Source organism: Lampetra planeri, chromosome 77 (assembly GCF_965212315.1).
Source record: "Lampetra planeri chromosome 77, kcLamPlan1.2.h2, whole genome shotgun sequence".
NCBI lineage: Eukaryota > Metazoa > Chordata > Hyperoartia > Petromyzontiformes > Petromyzontidae > Lampetra > Lampetra planeri.
Genome location: NC_136182.1, coordinates 1,566,195 through 1,591,884, shown reverse-complemented (window position 1 = coordinate 1,591,884; position 25,690 = coordinate 1,566,195). Strand labels below are relative to the sequence as shown.

General features: G+C 59.6%; 1 protein-coding gene across 1 annotated transcript in view; it reads left to right on the top strand.

The window, feature by feature from the left end:
- The window catches only part of LOC144738062 (uncharacterized), a 97,103-nt gene that overhangs the window by 47,008 nt on the left and 24,405 nt on the right, over nucleotides 1-25,690 (top strand). The window lies entirely within an intron of this gene.

Below are 25,690 nucleotides of genomic sequence, written 5' to 3'. Positions count from 1 at the left end.
TACTGAGAGACACGGGGAGACACTGGGAGACAGGGGGAGACATTGGGAGACAGGGGGAGACATTGGGAAACACTGGGACACACTGGGAGACAGGGGGAGACACTGGGAGACACGAGGAGACACCGGGAGAGACACTGGGAGACACTGGGGGAGACACTGGGGGAGACACGGGGAGACACTGGGAGACACTGGGAGAAAGCAGGAGAGACTGGGAGACATGAGGAGACACTGCGAGACACTGGGAGACAGGTGGAAATACTGGGAGACAGGGGGAGACACTGAGAGACAGGGGGAGACACTGGGAGACACAGGGAGACACTGGGAAACAGGGGGAGACAGGGGAGACACTGAGAGACACTGGGAGACACTGGGATATACTGGGAGACACGAGGAGACACTGGGAGACACTGGGGGAGACACGGGGAAACACTGGGAGACACTGGGAGACACTGGGAGACACTGGGAGAAAGCAGGAGAGACTGGGAGACATGAGGAGACACTGGGAGATACTGGGAGACAGGGGGAAATACTGGGAGACAGGGGGAGACACTGGGAGACACTGGGAGACAGGAGGAAATACTGGGAGACAGGGGGAGACACTGGGAGACAGGGGGAGACACTGGGAGACACTGGGAGACACGAGGAGACACTGGGAGAGACACGGGGAGACACTGGGGGAAAGCAGGAGAGACTGGGAGACATGAGGAGACACTGGGAGACACTGGGAGACAGGGGGAAATACTGGGAGACAGGGGAAGACACTGGGAGACACGGGGAGACAGGGGGGGACACTGGGAGACACGAGGAGACACTGGGAGAGACACTGGGAGACACTGGGGGAGACACTGGGGGAGACACGGGGAGACACTGGGAGACACTGGGAGACACTGGGAGACACTGGGAGACACTGGGAGAAAGCAGGAGAGACTGGGAGACATGAGGAGACACTGGGAGACACTGGGAGACAGGGGGAAATACTGGGAGACAGGGGGAGACACTGGGAGACAGGGGGAGACACTGGGAGACACGGGGAGACACTTCGAGGCACTGGGAAACAGGGGGAGACAGGGGGGACACTGAGAGACACGGGGAGACACTGGGAGACACTGGGAGACACGAGGAGACACTGGGAGAGACACTGGGAGACACTGGGGGAGACACTGGGGGAGACACGGGGAGACACTGGGAGACACTGGGAGACACTGGGAGAAAGCAGGAGAGACTGGGAGACATGAGGAGACACTGCGAGACACTGGGAGACAGGTGGAAAAACTGGGAGACAGGGGGAGACACTGAGAGACAGGGGGAGACACTGGGAGACACGGGGAGACACTGGGAAACAGGGGGAGACAGGGGAGACACTGAGAGACACTGGGAGACACTGGGATATACTGGGAGACACGAGGAGACACTGGGAGACACTGGGGGAGACACGGGGAGACACTGGGAGACACTGGGAGACACTGGGAGACACTGGGAGAAAGCAGGAGAGACTGGGAGACATGAACAGACACTGGGAGACACTGGGAGACAGGGGGAAATACTGGGAGACAGGGGGAGACACTGGGAGAAATCAGGAGAGACTGGGAGACATGAGGAGACACTGGGACACACTGGGAGACAGGGGGAAATACTGGGAGACAGGGGGAGACACTGGGAGACAGGGGAAGACACTGGGAGACACGGGGAGACACTGGGGAACAGGGGGAGACAGGGGAGAAACTGAGAGACACTGGGAGACACTGGGAGACACGAGGAGACACTGGGAGAGACACGGGGAGACACTGGAAGACACTGGGGGAGACACGGGGAGACACTGGGAGACACTGGGAGACACTGGGAGAAAGCAGGAGAGACTGGGAGACATGAGGAGACACTGGGAGACACTGGGAAACAGGTGGAAATACTGGGAGACAGGGGGAGACACTGGGAGACAGGGGGAGACACTGTGAAACACGGGGAGACACTGGGAGACACTGGGAAACAGGGGGAGACAGGGGAGACACTGAGAGACACGGGGAGACACTGGGAGACACTGGGAGACAGGGGGAGACATTGGGAGACAGGTGGAGACATTGGGAAACACTGGGAGACACTGGGAGACAGCGGGAGACACTGGGAGACACGAGGAGACACTGGGAGAGACACTGGGAGACACTGGGGGAGACACTGGGGGAGACACGGGGAGACACTGGGAGACACTGGGAGACACTGGGAGAAAGCTGGAGAGACTGGGAGACATGAGGAGACACTGGGAGACACTGGGAGACAGGGGGAAATACTAGGAGACAGGGGGAGACACTGGGAGACAGGGGGAGACACTGGGAGACACGGGGAGACACTGGGAGACACTGGTAAACAGGGGGAGACAGGGGAGACACTGAGAGACACGGGGAAACACTGAGAGACACTGGGAGACAGGGGGAGACATTGGGAGACAGGGGGAGACATTGGGAAACACTGGGAGACACTGAGAGACAGGGGGAGACACTGGAAGACACGAGGAGACACTGGGAGAGACACTGGGAGACACTGGGGGAGACACTGGGGGAGACACGGGGAGACACTGGGAGACACTGGGAGACACTGGGAGAAAGCAGGAGAAACTGGGAGACATGAGGAGACACTGGGAGACACTGGGAGACAGGGGGAAATACTAGGAGACAGGGGGAGACACTGGGAGACAGGGGGAGACACTGGGAGACACGGGGAGACACTGGGAGACACTGGGAAACAGGGGGAGACAAGGAACACACTGAGAGACACGGGGAGACACTGGGAGACACTGGGAGACAGGGGGAGACACTGGGAGACACGAGGAGACACTGGGAGAGACACTGGGAGACACTGGGGGAGACACTGGGGGAGACACGGGGAGACACTGGGAGACACTGGGAGACACTGGGAGAAACTGGGAGAAAGCAGGAGAGACTGGGAGACATGAGGAGACACTGGGAGACACTGGGAAACAGGGAGAAATACTGGGAGTCAGGGGGAGACACTGGGAGACAGGGGGAGACACTGGGAGACACGGGGAGACACTGGGAAACAGGGGGAGACAGGGGAGACACTGAGAGACACTGGGAGACACTGGGATACACTGGGAGACACGAGGAGACACTGGGAGACACTGGGGGAGACACGGGGAGACACTGGGAGACACTGGGAGACACTGGGAGACACTGGGAGAAAGCAGGAGAGACCGGGAGACATGGGGAGACACTGGGAGATACTGGGAGACAGGGGAAAATGCCGGGAGACAGGGGGAGACACTGGGAGACACTGGGAGACAGGGGGAAATACTGGTAGACAGGGGGAGACACTGGGAGACAGGGGGAGACACTGGGAGACACGGGGAGACACTGGGAAACAAGGGGAGACAGGGGAGACACTGAGAGACACTGGGAGACACTGGGAGACACGAGGAGACACTGGGAGAGACACGGGGAGACACTGGGAGAAAGCAGGAGAGACTGGGAGACATGAGGAGACACTGGGAGACAGGGGGAAATACTGGGAGACAGGGGGAGACATTGGGAGACAGGGGGAGAAATTGGGAAACACTGGGAGACACTGGGAGACAGGGGGAGACACTGGGAGACACGAGGAGACACTGGGAGAGACACTGGGAGACACTGGGGGAGACACTGGGGGAGACACGGGGAGACACTGTGAGACACTGGGAGACACTGGGAGACACTGGGAGAAAGCAGGAGAGACTGGGAGACATGAGGAGACACTGGGAGATACTGGGAGACAGGGGGAAATACTGGGAGACAGGGGGAGACACTGGGAGACACTGGGAGACAGGAGGAAATACTGGGAGACAGGGGGAGACACTGGGAGACAGGGGGAGACACTGGGAGACACGGGGAGACACTGGGAAACAGGGGGAGACAGGGGAGACACCGAGAGACACTGGGAGACACTGGGAGACACGAGGAGACACTGGGAGAGACACGGGGAGACACTGGGGGAAAGCAGGAGAGACTGGGAGACATGAGGAGACACTGGGAGACAATGGGAGACAGGGGGAAATACTCGGAGACAGGGGAAGACACTGGGAGACAGGGGGAGACACTGGGAGACACGGGGAGACACTGGGAGACACTGGGAAACAGGGGGAGACAGGGGAGACACTGAGAGACACGGGGAGATACTGGGAGACACTGGGAGACAGGGGGAGACATTGGGAGACAGGGGGAGACATTGGGAAACACTGGGAGACACTGGGAGACAGGGGGAGACACTGGGAGACACGAGGAGACACTGGGAGAGACACTGGGAGACACTGGGGGAGACACTGGGGGAGACACGGGGAGACACTGGGAGACACTGGGAGACACTGGGAGACACTGGGAGAAAGCAGGAGAGACTGGGAGACATGAGGAGACACTGGGAGACACTGGGAGACAGGCGGAAATACTGGGAGACAGGTGGAGACACTGGGAGACAGGGGGAGACACTGGGAGACACGGGGAGACACTGGGAGACACTGGGAAACAGGGGGAGACAGGGGGGACACTGAGAGACACGGGGAGACACTGGGAGACACTGGGAGACAGGGGGAGACATTGGGAGACAGGGGGAGACATTGGGAAACACTGGGAGACACTGGGAGACAGGGGGAGACACTGGGAGACACGAGGAGACACTGGGAGAGACACTGGGAGACACTGGGGGAGACACGGGGAGACACTGGGAGACACTGGGAGACACTGGGAGAAAGCAGGAGAGACTGGGAGACATGAGGAGACACTGCGAGACACTGGGAGACAGGTGGAAATACTGGGAGACAGGGGGAGACACTGGGAGACACTGGTAAACAGGGGGAGACAGGGGAGACACTGAGAGACACGGGGAGACACTGAGAGACACTGGGAGATAGGGGGAGACATTGGGAGACAGGGGGAGACATTGGGAAACACTGGGAGACACTGAGAGACAGGGGGAGACACTGGAAGACACGAGGAGACACTGGGAGAGACACTGGGAGACACTGGGGGAGACACTGGGGGAGACACGGGGAGACACTGGGAGACACTGGGAGACACTGGGAGAAAGCAGGAGAAACTGGGAGACATGAGGATACACTGGGAGACACTGGGAGACAGGGGGAAATACTAGGAGACAGGGGGAGACACTGGGAGACAGGGGGAGACACTGGGAGACACGGGGAGACACTGGGAGACACTGGGAAACAGGGGGAGACAAGGAACACACTGAGAGACACGGGGAGACACTGGGAGACACTGGGAGACAGGGGGAGACACTGGGAGACACGAGGAGACACTGGGAGAGACACTGGGAGACACTGGGGGAGACACTGGGGGAGACACGGGGAGACACTGGGAGACACTGGGAGACACTGGGAGAAACTGGGAGAAAGCAGGAGAGACTGGGAGACATGAGGAGACACTGGGAGACACTGGGAAACAGGGAGAAATACTGGGAGTCAGGGGGAGACACTGGGAGACAGGGGGAGACACTGGGAGACACGGGGAGACACTGGGAAACAGGGGGAGACAGGGGAGACACTGAGAGACACTGGGAGACACTGGGATACACTGGGAGACACGAGGAGACACTGGGAGACACTGGGGGAGACACGGGGAGACACTGGGAGACACTGGGAGACACTGGGAGAAAGCAGGAGAGACCGGGAGACATGGGGAGACACTGGGAGATACTGGGAGACAGGGGGAAATGCTGGGAGACAGGGGGAGACACTGGGAGACACTGGGAGACAGGGGGAAATACTGGTAGACAGGGGGAGACACTGGGAGACAGGGGGAGACACTGGGAGACACGGGGAGACACTGGGAAACAGGGGGAGACAGGGGAGACACTGAGAGACACTGGGAGACACTGGGAGACACGAGGAGACACTGGGAGAGACACGGGGAGACACTGGGAGAAAGCAGGAGAAACTGGGAGACATGAGGAGACACTGGGAGACACTGGGAGACAGGGGGAAATACTGGGAGACAGGGGGAGACATTGGGAGACAGGGGGAGAATTTGGGAAACACTGGGAGACACTGGGAGACAGGGGGAGACACTGGGAGACACGAGGAGACACTGGGAGAGACACTGGGAGACACTGGGGGAGACACTGGGGGAGACACGGGGAGACACTGTGAGACACTGGGAGACACTGGGAGACACTGGGAGAAAGCAGGAGAGACTGGGAGACATGAGGAGACACTGGGAGATACTGGGAGACAGGGGGAAATACTGGGAGACAGGGGGAGACACTGGGAGACAGGGGGAGACACTGGGAGACACGGGGAGACACTGGGAAACAAGGGGAGACAGGGGAGACACCGAGAGACACTGGGAGACACTGGGAGACACGAGGAGACACTGGGAGAGACACGGGGAGACACTGGGGGAAAGCAGGAGAGACTGGGAGACATGAGGAGACACTGGGAGACAATGGGAGACAGGGGGAAATACTGGGAGACAGGGAAAGACACTGGGAGACAGGGGGAGACACTGGGAGACACGGGGAGACACTGGGAGACACTGGGAAACAGGGGGAGACAGGGGAGACACTGAGAGACACGGGGAGATACTGGGAGACACTGGGAGACAGGGGGAGACATTGGGAGACAGGGGGAGACATTGGGAAACACTGGGAGACACTGGGAGACAGGGGGAGACACTGGGAGACACGAGGAGACACTGGGAGAGACACTGGGAGACACTGGGGGAGACACTGGGGGAGACACGGGGAGACACTGGGAGACACTGGGAGACACTGGGAGACACTGGGAGAAAGCAGGAGAGACTGGGAGACATGAGGAGACACTGGGAGACACTGGGAGACAGGCGGAAATACTGGGAGACAGGTGGAGACACTGGGAGACAGGGGGAGACACTGGGAGACACGGGGAGACACTGGGAGACACTGGGAAACAGGGGGAGACAGGGGGGACACTGAGAGACACGGGGAGACACTGGGAGACACTGGGAGACAGGGGGAGACATTGGGAGACAGGGGGAGACATTGGGAAACACTGGGAGACACTGGGAGACAGGGGGAGACACTGGGAGACACGAGGAGACACTGGGAGAGACACTGGGAGACACTGGGGGAGACACGGGGAGACACTGGGAGACACTGGGAGACACTGGGAGAAAGCAGGAGAGACTGGGAGACATGAGGAGACACTGCGAGACACTGGGAGACAGGTGGAAATACTGGGAGACAGGGGGAGACACTGAGAGACAGGGGGGACACTGGGAGACACGGCGAGACACTGGGAAACAGGGGGAGACAGGGGAGACACTGAGAGACACTGGGAGACACTGGGATATACTGGGAGACACGAGGAGACACTGGGAGACACTGGGGGAGACACGGGGAGACACTGGGAGACACTGGGAGACACTGGGAGACACTGGGAGAAAGCAGGAGAGACTGGGAGACATGAGGAGACACTGGGAGATACTGGGAGACAGGGGGAAATACTGGGAGACAGGGGGAGACACTGGGATACACTGGGAGACAGGGGGAAATACTGGGAGACAGGGGGAGACACTGGGAGACAGGGGGAGACACTGGGAGACACGGGGAGACACTGGGAAACAGGGGGAGACAGGTGAGACAGGGGAGACACTGAGAGACACTGGGAGACACTGGGAGACACGAGGAGACACTGGGAGAGACACGGGGAGACACTGGGAGAAAGCAGGAGAGACTGGGAGACATGAGGAGACACTGGGAGACACTGGGAGACAGGGGGAAATACTGGGAGACAGGGGAAGACACTGGGAGACAGGGGCAGACACTGGGAGACACGGGGAGACACTGGGAGACACTGGGAAACAGGGGGAGACAGGGGGGACACTGAGAGACACGGGGAGACACTGGGAGACACTGGGAGACAGGGGGATACATTGGGAGACAGGGGGAGAAATTGGGAAACACTGGAAGACACTGGGAGACACGGGGAGACACTAGGAGACACTGGGATACACTGGGAGAAAGCAGGAGAGACTGGGAGACATGAGGAGACACTGGGAGACACTGGGAGACAGGGGGAAATACTGGGAGACAAGGGGAGACACTGGGAGAAAGCAGGAGAGACTTGGAGGCATGAGGAAACACTGGGAGACACTGGGAGACAGGGGGAAATACTGGGAGACAGGGGGAGACACTGGGAGACAGGGGGAGACACTGGGGGACACGGGGAGACACTGGGAGACACTGGGAAACAGGGGGAGACAGGGGGACACTGAGAGACACGGGGAGACACTGGGAGACACTGGGAGACAGGGGGAGACATTGGGAGACAGGGGGAGACATTGGGAAACACTGGGAGACACTGGGAGACAGGGGGAGACACTGGGAGACACGAGGAGACACTGGGAGAGACACTGGGAGACACTGGGAGACACTGGGGGAGACACGGGGAGACACTGGGAGACACTGGGAGACACTGGGAGAAAGCAGGAGAGACTGGGAGACATGAGGAGACACTGCGAGACACTGCGAGACACTGGGAGACAGGTGGAAATACTGGGAGACAGGGGGAGACACTGAGAGACAGGGGGGACACTGGGAGATACGGCGAGACACTGGGAAACAGGGGGAGACAGGGGAGACACTGAGAGACACTGGGAGACACTGGGATATACTGGGAGACACGAGGAGACACTGGGAGACACTGGGAGACACTGGGGGAGACACGGGGAGACACTGGGAGACACTGGGAGACACTGGCAGACACTGGGAGAAAGCAGGAGAGACTGGGAGACATGAGGAGACACTGGGAGATACTGGGAGACAGGGGGAAATACTGGGAGACAGGGGGAGACACTGGGATACACTGGGAGACAGGGGGAAATACTGGGAGACAGGGGGAGACACCGGGAGACAGGGGGAGACACTGGGAGACACGGGGAGACACTGGGAAACAGGGGGAGACAGGGGAGACAGGGGAGACACTGAGAGACACTGGGAGACACTGGGAGACACGTGGAGACACGTGGAGAGACACGGGGAGACACTGGGAGAAAGCAGGAGAGACTGGGAGACATGAGGAGACACTGGGAGACACTGGGAGACAGGGGGAAATACTGGGAGACAGGGGAAGACACTGGGAGACAGGGGCAGACACTGGGAGACACGGGGAGACACTGGGAGACACTGGGAAACAGGGGGAGACAGGGGGGACACTGAGAGACACGGGGAGACACTGGGAGACACTGGGAGACAGGGGGATACATTGGGAGACAGGGGGAGAAATTGGTAAACACTGGAAGACACTGGGAGACACGGGGAGACACTAGGAGACACTGGGATACACTGGGAGAAAGCAGGAGAGACTGGGAGACATGAGGAGACACTGGGAGACACTGGGAGACAGGGGGAAATACTGGGAGACAAGGGGAGACACTGGGAGAAAGCAGGAGAGACTTGGAGGCATGAGGAAACACTGGGAGACACTGGGAGACAGGGGGAAATACTGGGAGACAGGGGGAGACACTGGGAGACAGGGGGAGACACTGGGGGACACGGGGAGACACTGGGAAACAGGGGGAGACCGGGGAGACACCGAGAGACACTGGGAGACACTGGGAGACACGAGGAGACACTGGGAGAGACACGGGGAGACACTGGGAGACACTATGGGAGACACGGGGAGACACTGGGAGACACTGGGAGACACTGGGAGAAAGCAGGAGAGACTGGGAGACATGAGGATACACTGGGAGACACTGGGAGACAGGGGGAAATACTGGGAGACAGGGGAAGACACTGGGAGACAGGGGGAGACACTGGGAGACACGGGGAGACACTGGGAGACACTGGGAAACAGGGGGAGACAGGGGAGACACTGAGAGACACGGGGAGACACTGGGAGACACTGGGAGACAGGGGGAGACATTGGGAGACAGGGGGAGACATTGGGAAACACTGGGAGACACTGGGAGACAGGGGGAGACACTGGGAGACACGAGGAGACACTGGGAGAGACACTGGGAGACACTGGGGGAGACACTGGGGGAGACACGGGGAGACACTGGGAGACACTGGGAGAAAGCAGGAGAGACTGGGAGACATGAGGAGACACTGGGAGACACTGGGAGAAAGGGGGAAATACTGGGAGACAGGGGGAGACACTGGGAGACAGGGGGAGATACTGGGAGACACGGGGAGACACTGGGAAACAGGGGGAGACAGGGGAGACACTGAGAGACACTGGGAGACACTGGGATACACTGGGAGACACGAGGAGACACTGGGAGACACTGGGGGAGACACGGGGAGACACTGGGAGACACTGGGAGACACAGGGAGAAAGCAGGAGAGACTGAGAGACATGAGGAGACACTGGGAGATACTGGGAGACAGGGGGAAATACTGGGAGACAGGGGGAGACACTGGGAGACACTGGGAGACAGGGGGAAATACTGGGAGACAGGGGGAGACACTGGGAGACAGGGGGAGACACTGGGAGACACGGGGAGACACTGGGAAACAGGGGGAGACAGGGGAGACACTGAGAGACACTGGGAGACACTGGGAGACACGAGGAGACACTGGGAGAGACACGGGGAGACACTGGGAGAAAGCAGGAGAGACTGGGAGACATGAGGAGACACTGGGAGACACTGGGAGACAGGGGGAAATACTGGGAGACAGGGGAAGACACTGGGAGACAGGGGCAGACACTGGGAGACACGGGGAGACACTGGGAGACACTGGGAAACAGGGGGAGACAGGGGGGACACTGAGAGACACGGGGAGACACTGGGAGACACTGGGAGACAGGGGGAGACATTGGGAGACAGGGGGAGAAATTGGGAAACACTGGGAGACACTGGGAGACAGGGGGAGACACTGGGAGACACGAGGAGACACTGGGAGAGACACTGGGAGACACTGGGGGAGACACTGGGGGAGACACGGGGAGACACTCTGAGACACTGGGAGACACTGGGAGACTCTGGGAGAAAGCAGGAGAGACTGGGAGACATGAGGAGACACTGGGAGATACTGGGAGACAGGGGGAAATACTGGGAGACAGGGGGAGACACTGGGAGACACTGGGAGACAGGAGGAAATACTGGGAGACAGGGGGAGACACTGGGAGACAGGGGGAGACACTGGGAGACACCGGGAGACACTGGGAAACAGGGGGAGACAGGGGAGACACCGAGAGACACTGGGAGACACTGGGAGACACGAGGAGACACTGGGAGAGACACGGGGAGACACTGGGGGAAAGCAGGAGAGACTGGGAGACATGAGGAGACACTGGGAGACAATGGGAGACAGGGGGAAATACTGGGAGACAGGGGAAGACACTGGGAGACAGGGGGAGACACTGGGAGACACGGGGAGACACTGGGAGACACTGGGAAACAGGGGGAGACAGGGGAGACACTGAGAGACACGGGGAGATACTGGGAGACACTGGGAGACAGGGGGAGACATTGGGAGACAGGGGGAGACATTGGGAAACACTGGGAGACACTGGGAGACAGGGGGAGACACTGGGAGACACGAGGAGACACTGGGAGAGACACTGGGAGACACTGGGGGAGACACTGGGGGAGACACGGGGAGACACTGGGAGACACTGGGAGACACTGGGAGACACTGGGAGAAAGCAGGAGAGACTGGGAGACATGAGGAGACACTGGGAGACACTGGGAGACAGGGGGAAATACTGGGAGACAGGTGGAGACACTGGGAGACAGGGGGAGACACTGGGAGACACGGGGAGACACTGGGAGACACTGGGAAACAGGGGGAGACAGGGGGGACACTGAGAGACACGGGGAGACACTGGGAGACACTGGGAGACAGGGGGAGACATTGGGAGACAGGGGGAGACATTGGGAAACACTGGGAGACACTGGGAGACAGGGGGAGACACTGGGAGACACGAGGAGACACTGGGAGAGACACTGGGAGACACTGGGAGAAAGCAGGAGAGACTGGGAGACATGAGGAGACACTGCGAGACACTGGGAGACAGGTGGAAATACTGGGAGACAGGGGGAGACACTGAGAGACAGGGGGGGACACTGGGAGACACGACGAGACACTGGGAAACAGGGGGAGACAGGGGAGACACTGAGAGACACTGGGAGACACTGGGATATACTGGGAGACACGAGGAGACACTGGGAGACACTGGGGGAGACACGGGGAGACACTGGGAGACACTGGGAGACACTGGGAGACACTGGGAGAAAGCAGGAGAGACTGGGAGACATGAGGAGACACTGGGAGACACTGGGAGACAGGGGGAAATACTGGGAGACAGGGGGAGACACTGGGAGAAATCAGGAGAGACTGGGAGACATGAGGAGACACTGGGACACACTGGGAGACAGGGGGAAATACTGGGAGACAGGGGGAGACACTCGGAGACAGGGGAAGACACTGGGAGACACTGGGAAACAAGGGGAGACAGGGGAGACACTGAGAGACACTGGGAGACACTGGGAGACACGAGGAGACACTGGGAGAGACACGGGGAGACACTGGGAGACACTGGGGGAGACACGGGGAGACACTGGGAGACACTGGGAGAAAGCAGGAAAGACTGGGAGACATGAGGATACACTGGGAGACACTGGGAGACAGGGGGAAATACTGGGAGACAGGGGGAGACACTGGGAGACAGGGGGAGACACTGTGAGCCACGGGGAGACACTGGGAGACACTGGGAAACAGGGGAAGACAGGGGAGACACTGAGAGACACGGGGAGACACTGGGAGACACTGGGAGACAGGGGGAGACATTGGGAGACAGGGGGAGACATTGGGAAACACTGGGAGACAGGGGGAGACACTGGGAGACACGAGGAGACACTGGGAGAGACACTGGGAGACACTGGGGGAGACACTGGGGGAGACACGGGGAGACACTGGGAGACACTGGGAGACACTGGGAGAAAGCAGGAGAGACTGGGAGACATGAGGAGACACTGGGAGACACTGGGATACAGGGGGAAATACTAGGAGACAGGGGGAGACACTGGGAGACAGGGGGAGACACTGGGAGACACGGGGAGACACTGGGAGACACTGGGAAACAGGGGGAGACAGGGGAGACACTGAGAGACACGGGGAGACACTGGGAGACACTGGGAGACAGGGGGAGACATTGGGAGACAGGGGGAGACATTGGGAAACACTGGGAGACACTGGAAGATTTGGGGAGACACTGGAAGACACGAGGAGACACTGGGAGAGACACTGGGAGACACTGGGGGAGACACTGGGGGAGACACTGGGAGACACTGGGAGACACTGGGAGACACTGGGAGAAAGCAGGAGAGACTGGGAGACATGAGGAGACACTGGGAGACACTGGGAGACAGGGGGAAATACTAGGAGACAGGGGGAGACACTGGGAGACAGGGGGAGACACTGGGAGACACGGGGAGACACTGGGAGACACTGGGAAACAGGGGGAGACAAGGAATACACTGAGAGACACGGGGAGACACTGGGAGACACTGGGAGACAGGGGGAGTCACTGGGAGACACGAGGAGACACTGGGAGAGACACTGGGAGACACTGGGGGAGACACTGGGGGAGACACGGGGAGACACTGGGAGACACTGGGAGACACTGGGAGAAAGCAGGAGAGACTGGGAGACATGAGGAGACACTGGGAGACACTGGGAGACAGGGGGAAATACTGGGAGGCAGGGGGAGACACTGGGAGACAGGGGGAGACACTGGGAGACACGGGGAGACACTGGGAAACAGGGGGAGACAGGGGAGACACTGAGAGACACTGGGAGACACTGGGATACACTGGGATACACTGGGAGACACGAGGAGACACTGGGAGACACTGGGGGAGACACGGGGAGACACTGGGGGACACTGGGAGACACTGGGAGACACTGGAAGAAAGCAGGAGAGACTGATAGACATGAGGAGACACTGGGAGATACTGGGAGACAGGGGGAAATACTGGGAGACAGGGGGAGACACTGGGAGACACTGGGAGACAGGGGGAAATACTGGTAGACAGGGGGAGACACTGGGAGACAGGGGGAGACACTGGGAGACACGGGGAGACACTGGGAAACAGGGGGAGACAGGGGAGACACTGAGAGACACTGGGAGACACTGGGAGACACGAGGAGACACTGGGAGAGACACGGGGAGACACTGGGAGAAAGCAGGAGAGACTGGGAGACATGAGGAGACACTGGGAGACACTGGGAGACAGGGGGAAATACTGGGAGACAGGGGGAGACACTGGGAGACAGGGGGAGACACTGGGAGACACGGGGAGACACTTGGAGACACTGGGAGAAACTGGGAAACAGGGGGAGACAGGGGGGACACTGAGAGACACGGGGAGACGCTGGGAGACACTGGGAGACAGGGGGAGACATTGGGAGACAGGGGGAGACATTGGGAAACACTGGGAGACACTGGGAGACAGGGGGAGACACTGGGAGACACGAGGAGACACTGGGAGACACTGGGAGACACTGGGAAACAGGGGGAGACAGGGGGGACACTGAGAGACACGGGGAGACGCTGGGAGACACTGGGAGACAGGGGGAGACATTGGGAGACAGGGGGAGACATTGGGAAACACTGGGAGACACTGGGAGACAGGGGGAGACACTGGGAGACACGAGGAGACACTGGGAGAGACACTGGGAGACACTGGGGGAGACACTGGGGGAGACACGGGGAGACACTGGGAGACACTGGGAGAAAGCAGGAGAGACTGGGAGACATGAGTAGACACTGGGAGACACTGGGAGACAGGGGGAAATACTGGGAGACAGGGGGAGACACTGGGAGACAGGGGGAGACACTGGGAGACACGGGGAGACACTGGGAGACACTGGGAGACACTGGGAAACAGGGGGAGACAGGGGGGACACTGAGAGACACGGGGAGACGTTGGGAGACACTGGGAGACAGGGGGAGACATTGGGAGACAGGGGGAGACATTGGGAAACACTGGGAGACACTGGGAGACAGGGGGAGACACTGGGAGACACGAGGAGACACTGGGAGAGACACTGGGAGACACTGGGGGAGACACTGGGGGAGACACGGGGAGACACTGGGAGACACTGGGAGAAAGCAGGAGAGACTGGGAGACATGAGTAGACACTGGGAGACACTGGGATACAGGGGGAAATGCTGGGAGACAGGGGGAGACACTGGGAGACAGGGGGAGACACTGGGAGACACGGGGAGACACTGGGAAACAGGGGGAGACAGGGGAGACACTGAGAGACACTGGGAGGCACTGGGATACACTGGGAGACACGAGGAGACACTGGGAGACACTGGGGGAGACACGGGGAGACACTGGGAGACACTGGGAGACACTGGGAGACACTGGGAGAAAGCAGGAGAGACTAGGAGACATGAGGAGACACTGGGAGACACTGGGAGACAGGGGAAAATACTGGGAGACAGGGGGAGACACTGGGAGAAATCAGGAGAGACTGGGAGACATGAGGAGACACTGGGACACACTGGGAGACAGGGGGAAATACTGGGAGACAGGGGGAGACACTGGGAGACAGGGGGAGACACTGGGAGACACGGGGAGACACTGGGAAATAGGGGGAGACAGGGGAGACACTGAGAGACACTGGGAGACACTGGGAGACACGAGGAGACACTGGGAGAGACACGGGGAGACACTGGTAGACACTGGGGGAGACACGGGGAGACACTGGGAGACACTGGGAGACACTGGGAGAAAGCAGGAGAGACTGGGTGACATGAGGAGACACTGGGATACACTGGGAGACAGGGGGAAATACTGGGAGACAGGGGGAGACGCTGGGAGACAGGGGGAGACACTGGGAGACACGGGGAGACACTGGGAGACACTGGGAAACAGGGGGAGACAGGGGAGACACTGAGAGACACGGGGAGACACTGGGAGACACTGGGAGACAGGGGGAAACATTGGGAGACAGGGGGAGACATTGGGAAACACTGAGAGACACTGGGAGACAGGGGGAGACAATGGGAGACACGAGGAGACACTGGGAGAGACACTGGGAGACACTGGGGGAGACACTGGGGGAGACACGGGGAGACACTGGGAGACACTGGGAGACACTGGGAGAAAGCAGGAGAGACTGGGAGACATGAGGAGACACTGGGAGACACTGGGAGACAGGGGGAAATACTAGGAGACAGGGGGAGACACTGGGAGACAGGGGGAGATACTGGGAGACACGGGGAGACACTGGGAGACACTGGGAAACAGGGCGAGACAGGGGATACACTGAGAGACACGGTGAGACACTGGGAGACACTGGGAGACAGGGGGAGACATTGGAAGAAAGCAGGAGAGACTGGGAGACATGAGGAGACACTGGGAGATACTGGGAGACAGGGGGAAATACTGGGAGACAGGGGGAGACACTGGGAGACACTGGGAGACAGGGGGAAATACTGGTAGACAGGGGGAGACACTGGGAGACAGGGGGAGACACTGGGAGACACCGGGAGACACTGGGAAACAGGGGGAGACAGGGGAGACACTGAGAGACACTGGGAGACACTGGGAGACACGAGGAGACACTGGGAGAGACACGGGGAGACACTGGGAGAAAGCAGGAGAGACTGGGAGACATGAGGAGACACTGGGAGACACTGGGAGACAGGGGGAAATACTGGGAGACAGGGGGAGACACTGGGAGACAGGGGGAGACACTGGGAGACACGGGGAGACACTGGGAGACACTGGGAGACACTGGGAAACAGGGGGAGACAGGGGGGACACTGAGAGACACGGGGAGACACTGGGAGACAGGGGGAGACACTGGAAGACACGAGGAGACACTGGGAGAGACACTGGGAGACACTGGGGGAGACACTGGGGGAGACACGGGGAGACACTGGGAGACACTGGGAGACACTGGGAGAAAGCAGGAGAAACTGGGAGACATGAGGAGACACTGGGAGACACTGGGAGACAGGGGGAAATACTAGGAGACAGGGGGAGACACTGGGAGACAGGGGGAGACACTGGGAGACACTGGGAAACAGGGGGAGACAAGGAACACACTGAGAGACACGGGGAGACACTGGGAGACAGGGGGAGACACTGGGATACACGAGGAGACACTGGGAGAGACACTGGGAGACACTGGGGGAGACACTGGGGGAGACACGGGGAGACACTGGGAGACACTGGGAGACACTGGGAGAAACTGGGAGAAAGCAGGAGAGACTGGGAGACATGAGGAGACACTGGTAGACACTGGGAAACAGGGAGAAATACTGGGAGTCAGGGGGAGACACTGGGAGACAGGGGGAGACACTGGGAGACACGGGGAGACACTGGGAAACAGGGGGAGACAGGGGAGACACTGAGAGACACTGGGAGACACTGGGATACACTGGGAGACACGAGGAGACACTGGGAGACACTGGGGGAGACACGGGGAGACACTGGGAGACACTGGGAGACACTGGGAGACACTGGGAGAAAGCAGGAGAGACCGGGAGACATGGGGAGACACTGGGAGATACTGGGAGACAGGGGGAAATGCTGGGAGACAGGGGGAGACACTGGGAGACACTGGGAGACAGGGGGAAATACTGGTAGACAGGGGGAGACACTGGGAGACAGGGGGAGACACTGGGAGACACGGGGAGACACTGGGAAACAGGGGGAGACAGGGGAGACACTGAGAGACACTGGGAGACACTGGGAGACACGAGGAGACACTGGGAGAGACACGGGGAGACACTGGGAGAAAGCAGGAGAGACTGGGAGACATGAGGAGACACTGGGAGACACTGGGAGACAGGGGGAAATACTGGGAGACAGGGGGAGACATTGGGAGACAGGGGGAGAAATTGGGAAACACTGGGAGACACTGGGAGACAGGGGGAGACACTGGGAGACACGAGGAGACACTGGGAGAGACACTGGGAGACACTGGGGGAGACACTGGGGGAGACACGGGGAGACACTGTGAGACACTGGGAGACACTGGGAGACACTGGGAGAAAGCAGGAGAGACTGGGAGACATGAGGAGACACTGGGAGATACTGGGAGACAGGGGGAAATACTGGGAGACTGGGGGAGACACTGGGAGACACTGGGAGACAGGAGGAAATACTGGGAGACAGGGGGAGACACTGGGAGACAGGGGGAGACACTGGGAGACACGGGGAGACACTGGGAAACAGGGGGAGACAGGAGAGACACCGAGAGACACTGGGAGACACTGGGAGACACGAGGAGACACTGGGAGAGACACGGGGAGACACTGGGGGAAAGCAGGAGAGACTGGGAGACATGAGGAGACACTGGGAGACAATGGGAGACAGGGGGAAATACTGGGAGACAGGGGAAGACACTGGGAGACAGGGGGAGACACTGGGAGACACGGGGAGACACTGGGAGACACTGGGAAACAGGGGGAGACAGGGGAGACACTGAGAGACACGGGGAGATACTGGGAGACATGAGGGAGACAGGGGGAGACATTGGGAGACAGGGGGAGACATTGGGAAACACTGGGAGACACTGGGAGACAGGGGGAGACACTGGGAGACACGAGGAGACACTGGGAGAGACACTGGGAGACACTGGGGGAGACACTGGGGGAGACACGGGGAGACACTGGGAGACACTGGGAGACACTGGGAGACACTGGGAGAAAGCAGGAGAGACTGGGAGACATGAGGAGACACTGGGAGACACTGGGAGACAGGGGGAAATACTGGGAGACAGGTGGAAACACTGGGAGACAGGGGGAGACACTGGGAGACACGGGGAGACACTGGGAGACACTGGGAAACAGGGGGAGACAGGGGGGACACTGAGAGACACGGGGAGACACTGGGAGACACTGGGAGACAGGGGGAGACATTGGGAGACAGGGGGAGACATTGGGAAACACTGGGAGACACTGGGAGACAGGGGGAGACACTGGGAGACACGAGGAGACACTGGGAGAGACACTGGGAGACACTGGGGGAGACACGGGGAGACACTGGGAGACGCTGGGAGACACTGGGAGAAAGCAGGAGAGACTGGGAGACATGAGGAGACACTGCGAGACACTGGGAGACAGGTGGAAATACTGGGAGACAGGGGGAGACACTGAGAGACAGGGGGGGACACTGGGAGACACGGCGAGACACTGGGAAACAGGGGGAGACAGCGGAGACACTGAGAGACACTGGGAGACACTGGGAGACACTGGGAGACACTGGGAGACACTGGGAGAAAGCAGGAGAGACTGGGAGACATGAGGAGACACTGGGAGACACTGGGAGACAGGGGGAAATACTGGGAGACAGGGGGAGACACTGGGAGAAATCAGGAGAGACTGGGAGACATGAGGAGACACTGGGACACACTGGGAGACAGGGGGAAATACTGGGAGACAGGGGGAGACACTGGGAGACAGGGGAAGACACTGGGAGACACTGGGAAACAAGGGGAGACAGGGGAGACACTGAGAGACACTGGGAGACACTGGGAGACACTGGGAGACACGAGGAGACACTGGGAGAGACACGGGGAGACACTGGGAGACACTGGGGGAGACACGGGGAGACACTGGGAGACACTGGGAGAAAGCAGGAGAGACTGGGAGACATGAGGATACACTGGGAGACACTGGGAGACAGGGGGAAATACTGGGAGACAGGGGGAGACACTGGGAGACAGGGGGAGACACTGGGAGACAGGGGGAGACACTGTGAGACACGGGGAGACACTGGGAGACACTGGGAAACAGGGGGAGACAGGGGAGACACTGAGAGACACGGGGAGACACTGGGAGACACTGGGAAACAGGGGGAGACATTGGGAGACAGGGGGAGACATTGGGAAACACTGGGAGACACTGGGAGACAGGGGGAGACACTGGGAGACACGAGGAGACACTGGGAGAGACACTGGGAGACACTGGGGGAGACACTGGGGGAGACACGGGGAGACACTGGGAGACACTGGGAGACACTGGGAGAAAGCAGGAGAGACTGGGAGACATGAGGAGACACTGGGAGACACTGGGAGACAGGGGGAAATACTAGGAGACAGGGGGAGACACTGGGAGACAGGGGGAGACACTGGGAGACACGGGGAGACACTGGGAGACACTGGGAAACAGGGGGAGACAGGGGAGACACTGAGAGACACGGGGAGACACTGGGAGACACTGGGAGACAGGGGGAGACATTGGGAGACAGGGGGAGACATTGGGAAACACTGGGAGACACTGGAAGACAGGGGGAGACACTGGAAGACACGAGGAGACACTGGGAGAGACACTGGGAGACACTGGGGGAGACACTGGGGGAGACACTGGGAGACACTGGGAGACACTGGGAGAAAGCAGGAGAGACTGGGAGACATGAGGAGACACTGGGAGACACTGGGAGACAGGGGGAAATACTAGGAGACAGGGGGAGACACTGGGAGACAGGGGGAGACACTGGGAGACACGGGGAGACACTGGGAGACACTGGGAAACAGGGGGAGACAAGGAATACACTGAGAGACACGGGGAGACACTGGGAGACACTGGGAGACAGGGGGAGACACTGGGAGACACGAGGAAACACTGGGAGAGACACTGGGAGGCACTGGGGGAGACACTGGGGGAGACACGGGGAGACACTGGGAGACACTGGGAGACACTGGGAGACACTGGGAGAAAGCAGGAGAGACTGGGAGACATGAGGAGACACTGGGAGACACTGGGAGACAGGGGGAAATACTGGGAGGCAGGGGGAGACACTGGGAGACAGGGGGAGACACTGGGAGACACGTGGCGACACTGGGAAACAGGGGGAGACAGGGGAGACACTGAGAGACACTGGGAGACACTGGGATACACTGGGATACACTGGGAGACACGAGGAGACACTGGGAGACACTGGGGGAGACACGGGGAGACACTGGGGGACACTGGGAGACACTGGGAGACACTGGAAGAAAGCAGGAGAGACTGATAGACATGAGGAGACACTGGGAGATACTGGGAGACAGGGGGAAATACTGGGAGACAGGGGGAGACACTGGGAGACACTGGGAGACACTGGGAGACACGGGGAGACACTGGGAAACAGGGGGAGACAGGGGAGACACTGAGAGACACTGGGAGACACTGGGAGACACGAGGAGACACTGGGAGAGACACGGGGAGACACTGGGAGAAAGCAGGAGAGACTGGTAGACATGAGGAGACACTGGGAGACACTGGGAGACAGGGGGAAATACTGGGAGACAGGGGGAGACACTGGGAGACAGGGGGAGACACTGGGAGACACGGGGAGACACTGGGAGACACTGGGAGACACTGGGAAACAGGGGGAGACAGGGGGGACACTGAGAGACACGGGGAGACGCTGGGAGACACTGGGAGACAGGGGGAGACATTGGGAGACAGGGGGAGACATTGGGAAACACTGGGAGACACTGGGAGACAGGGGGAGACACTGGGAGACACGAGGAGACACTGGGAGACACTGGGAGACACTGGGAAACAGGGGGAGACAGGGGGGACACTGAGAGACACGGGGAGACGCTGGGAGACACTGGGAGACAGGGGGAGACATTGGGAGACAGGGGGAGAAATTGGGAAACACTGGGAGACACTGGGAGACAGGGGGAGACACTGGGAGACACGAGGAGACACTGGGAGAGACACTGGGAGACACTGGGGGAGACACTGGGGGAGACACGGGGAGACACTGGGAGACACTGGGAGAAAGCAGGAGAGACTGGGAGACATGAGTAGACACTGGGAGACACTGGGAGACAGGGGGAAATACTGGGAGACAGGGGGAGACACTGGGAGACAGGGGGAGACACTGGGAGACACGGGGAGACACTGGGAGACACTGGGAGACACTGGGAAACATGTGGAGACAGGGGGGACACTGAGAGACACGGGGAGACGCTGGGAGACACTGGGAGACAGGGGGAGACATTGGGAAACACTGGGAGACACTGGGAGACAGGGGGAGACACTGGGAGACACGAGGAGACACTGGGAGAGACACTGGGAGACACTGGGGGAGACACTGGGGGAGACACGGGGAGACACTGGGAGACACTGGGAGAAAGCAGGAGAGACTGGGAGACATGAGTAGACACGGGGAGACACTGGGAGACAGGGGGAAATGCTGGGAGACAGGGGGAGACACTGGGAGACAGGGGGAGACACTGGGAGACACGGGGAGACACTGGGAAACAGGGGGAGACAGGGGAGACACTGATAGACACTGGGAGACACTGGGATACACTGGGAGACACGAGGAGACACTGGAAGACACTGGGGGAGACACGGGGAGACACTGGGAGACACTGGGAGACACTGGGAGACACTGGGAGACACTGGGAGAAAGCAGGAGAGACTGGGAGACATGAGGAGACACTGGGAGACACTGGGAGACAGGGGAAAATACTGGGAGACAGGGGGAGACACTGGGAGAAATCAGGAGAGACTGGGAGACATGAGGAGACACTGGGACACACTGGGAGACAGGGGGAAATACTGGGAGACAGGGGGAGACACTGGGAGACAGGGGGAGACACTGGGAGACACGGGGAGACACTGGGAAACAGGGGGAGACAGGGGAGACACTGAAAGACACTGGGAGACACTGGGAGATACGAGGAGACACTGGGAGAGACACGGGGAGACACTGGTAGACACTGGGGGAGACACGGGGAGACACGGGGAGACACTGGGAGACACTGGGAGAAAGCAGGAGAGACTGGGAGACATGAGGAGACACTGGGATACACTGGGAGACAGGGGGAAATACTGGGAGACAGGGGGAGACGCTGGGAGACAGGGGGAGACACTGGGAGACACGGGGAGACACTGGGAAACAGGGGGAGACAGGGGAGACACTGAGAGACACGGGGAGACACTGGGAGACACTGGGAGACAGGGGGAGACATTGGGAGACAGGGGGAGACATTGGGAAACACTGAGAGACACTGGGAGACAGGGGGAGACAATGGGAGACACGAGGAGACACTGGGAGAGACACTGGGAGACACTGGGGGAGACACTGGGGGAGACACGGGGAGACACTGGGAGACACTGGGAGACACTGGGAGAAAGCAGGAGAGACTGGGAGACATGAGGAGACACTGGGAGACACTGGGAGACAGGGGGAAATACTAGGAGACAGGGGGAGACACTGGGAGACAGGGGGAGATACTGGGAGACACGGGGAGACACTGGGAGACACTGGGAAACAGGGCGAGACAGGGGATACACTGAGAGACACGGTGAGACACTGGGAGACACTGGGAGACAGGGGGAGACATTGGAAGAAAGCAGGAGAGACTGGGAGACATGAGGAGACACTGGGAGATACTGGGAGACAGGGGGAAATACTGGGAGACAGGGGGAGACACTGGGAGACACTGGGAGACAGGGGGAAATACTGGTAGACAGGGGGAGACACTGGGAGACAGGGGGAGACACTGGGAGACACGGGGAGACACTGGGAAACAGGGGGAGACAGGGGAGACACTGAGAGACACTGGGAGACACTGGAAGACACGAGGAGACACTGGGAGAGACACGGGGAGACACTGGGGGAAAGCAGGAGAGACTGGGAGACATGAGGAGACACTGGGAGACACTGGGAGACAGGGGGAAATACTGGGAGACAGGGGGAGACACTGGGAGACAGGGGGAGACACTGGGAGACACGGGGAGACACTGGGAGACACTGGGAGACACTGGGAAACAGGGGGAGACAGGGGGGACACTGAGAGACACGGGGAGACACTGGGAGACACTGGGAGACAGGGGGAGACATTGGGAGACAGGGGGAGACATTGGGAAACACTGGGAGACACTGGGAGACAGGGGGAGACACTGGGAGACACGAGGAGGCACTGGGAGAGACACTGGGAGACACTGGGGGAGACACTGGGGGAGACACGGGGAGACACTGGGAGACACTGGGAGACACTGGGAGAAAGCAGGAGAGACTGGGAGACATGAGTAGACACTGGGAGACACTGGGGGACAGGGGGAAATACTGGGAGACAGGGGGAGACACTGGGAGACACGGGGAGACACTGGGAAACAGGGGGAGACAGGGGAGACACTGAGAGACACTGGGAGACACTGGGATACACTGGGAGACACGAGGAGACACTGGGAGACACTGGGGGAGACACGGGGAGACACTGGGAGACACTGGGAGACACTGGGAGACACTGGGAGAAAGCAGGAGAGACTGGGAGACATGAGGAGACACTGGGAGACACTGGGAGACAGGGGGAAATACTGGGAGACAGGGGGATACACTGGGAGAAATCAGGAGAGACTGGGAGACATGAGGAGACACTGGGACACACTGGGAGACAGGGGGAAATACTGGGAGACAGGGGGAGACACTGGGAGACAGGGGGAGACACTGGGAGACACCGGGAGACACTGGGAAACAGGGGGAGACAGGGGAGACACTGAGAGACACTGGGAGACACTGGGAGACACGAGGAGACACTGGGAGAGACACGGGGAGACACTGGTAGACACTGGGGGAGACACGGGGAGACACTGGGAGACACTGGGAGACACTGGGAGAAAGCAGGAGAGACTGGGAGACATGAGGAGACACTGGGAGACACTGGGAGACAGGGGGAAATACTGGGAGACAGGGGGAGACGCTGGGAGACAGGGGGAGACACTGGGAGACACGGGGAGACACTGGGAGACACTGGGACACAGGGGGAGACAGGGGAGACACTGAGAGACACGGGGAGACACTGGGAGACACTGGGAGACAGGGGGAGACATTGGGAGACACTGGGAGACACTGGGAGACAGGGGGAGACACTGGGAGACACGAGGAGACACTGGGAGAGACACTGGGAGACACTGGGGGAGACACTGGGGGAGACACGGGGAGACACTGGGAGACACTGGGAGACACTGGGAGAAAGCAGGAGAGACTGGGAGACATGAGGAGACACTGGGAGACACTGGGAGACAGGGGGAAATACTAGGAGACAGGGGGAGACACTGGGAGACAGGGGGAGACACTGGGAGACACGGGGAGACACTGGGAGACACTGGGGAACAGGGGGAGACAGGGGATACACTGAGAGACACGGTGAGACACTGGGAGACACTGGGAGACAGGGGGAGACATTGGGAGACAGGGGGAGACATTGGTAAACACTGGGAGACACTGGGAGACAGGGGGATACACTGGGAGACACTGGGAGACACGGGGAGACACTGGGAGACAGCGAGAGAGACTGGGAGACATGAGGAGACACTGGGAGACAGGGAGAGAAATGCGGAGGCACAGATTACAGGCACATACACTGGGAGACACTGAGAGACACTAAGAGACACTGGGATACACTAAGAGACACGGGGAGACACGCGTAGAATCAGGGAGATGCTGGACGGCACCAGGAGAAAAATTCCCTCGACCAAGGTGAGAGAGAGAGACGCAAACTCCAAATACGCAACAGACGTCAGGGTCCGTGATCGAACCCACGACCTCCTGCGTACCAGGGTAGGTTTTTAATATATCCTAGCCACCGTGGTGTTCGGGTCCGGGATCGAACCCACGACCTGCTGTAAACCAGGCGATGTAATCACCATCTCAACATCAAACCCACGACCTCCTGTAAACCAGGTGATGTCGTCACCATCTCAACATCGAACCCACGACCTCCTGTAAAC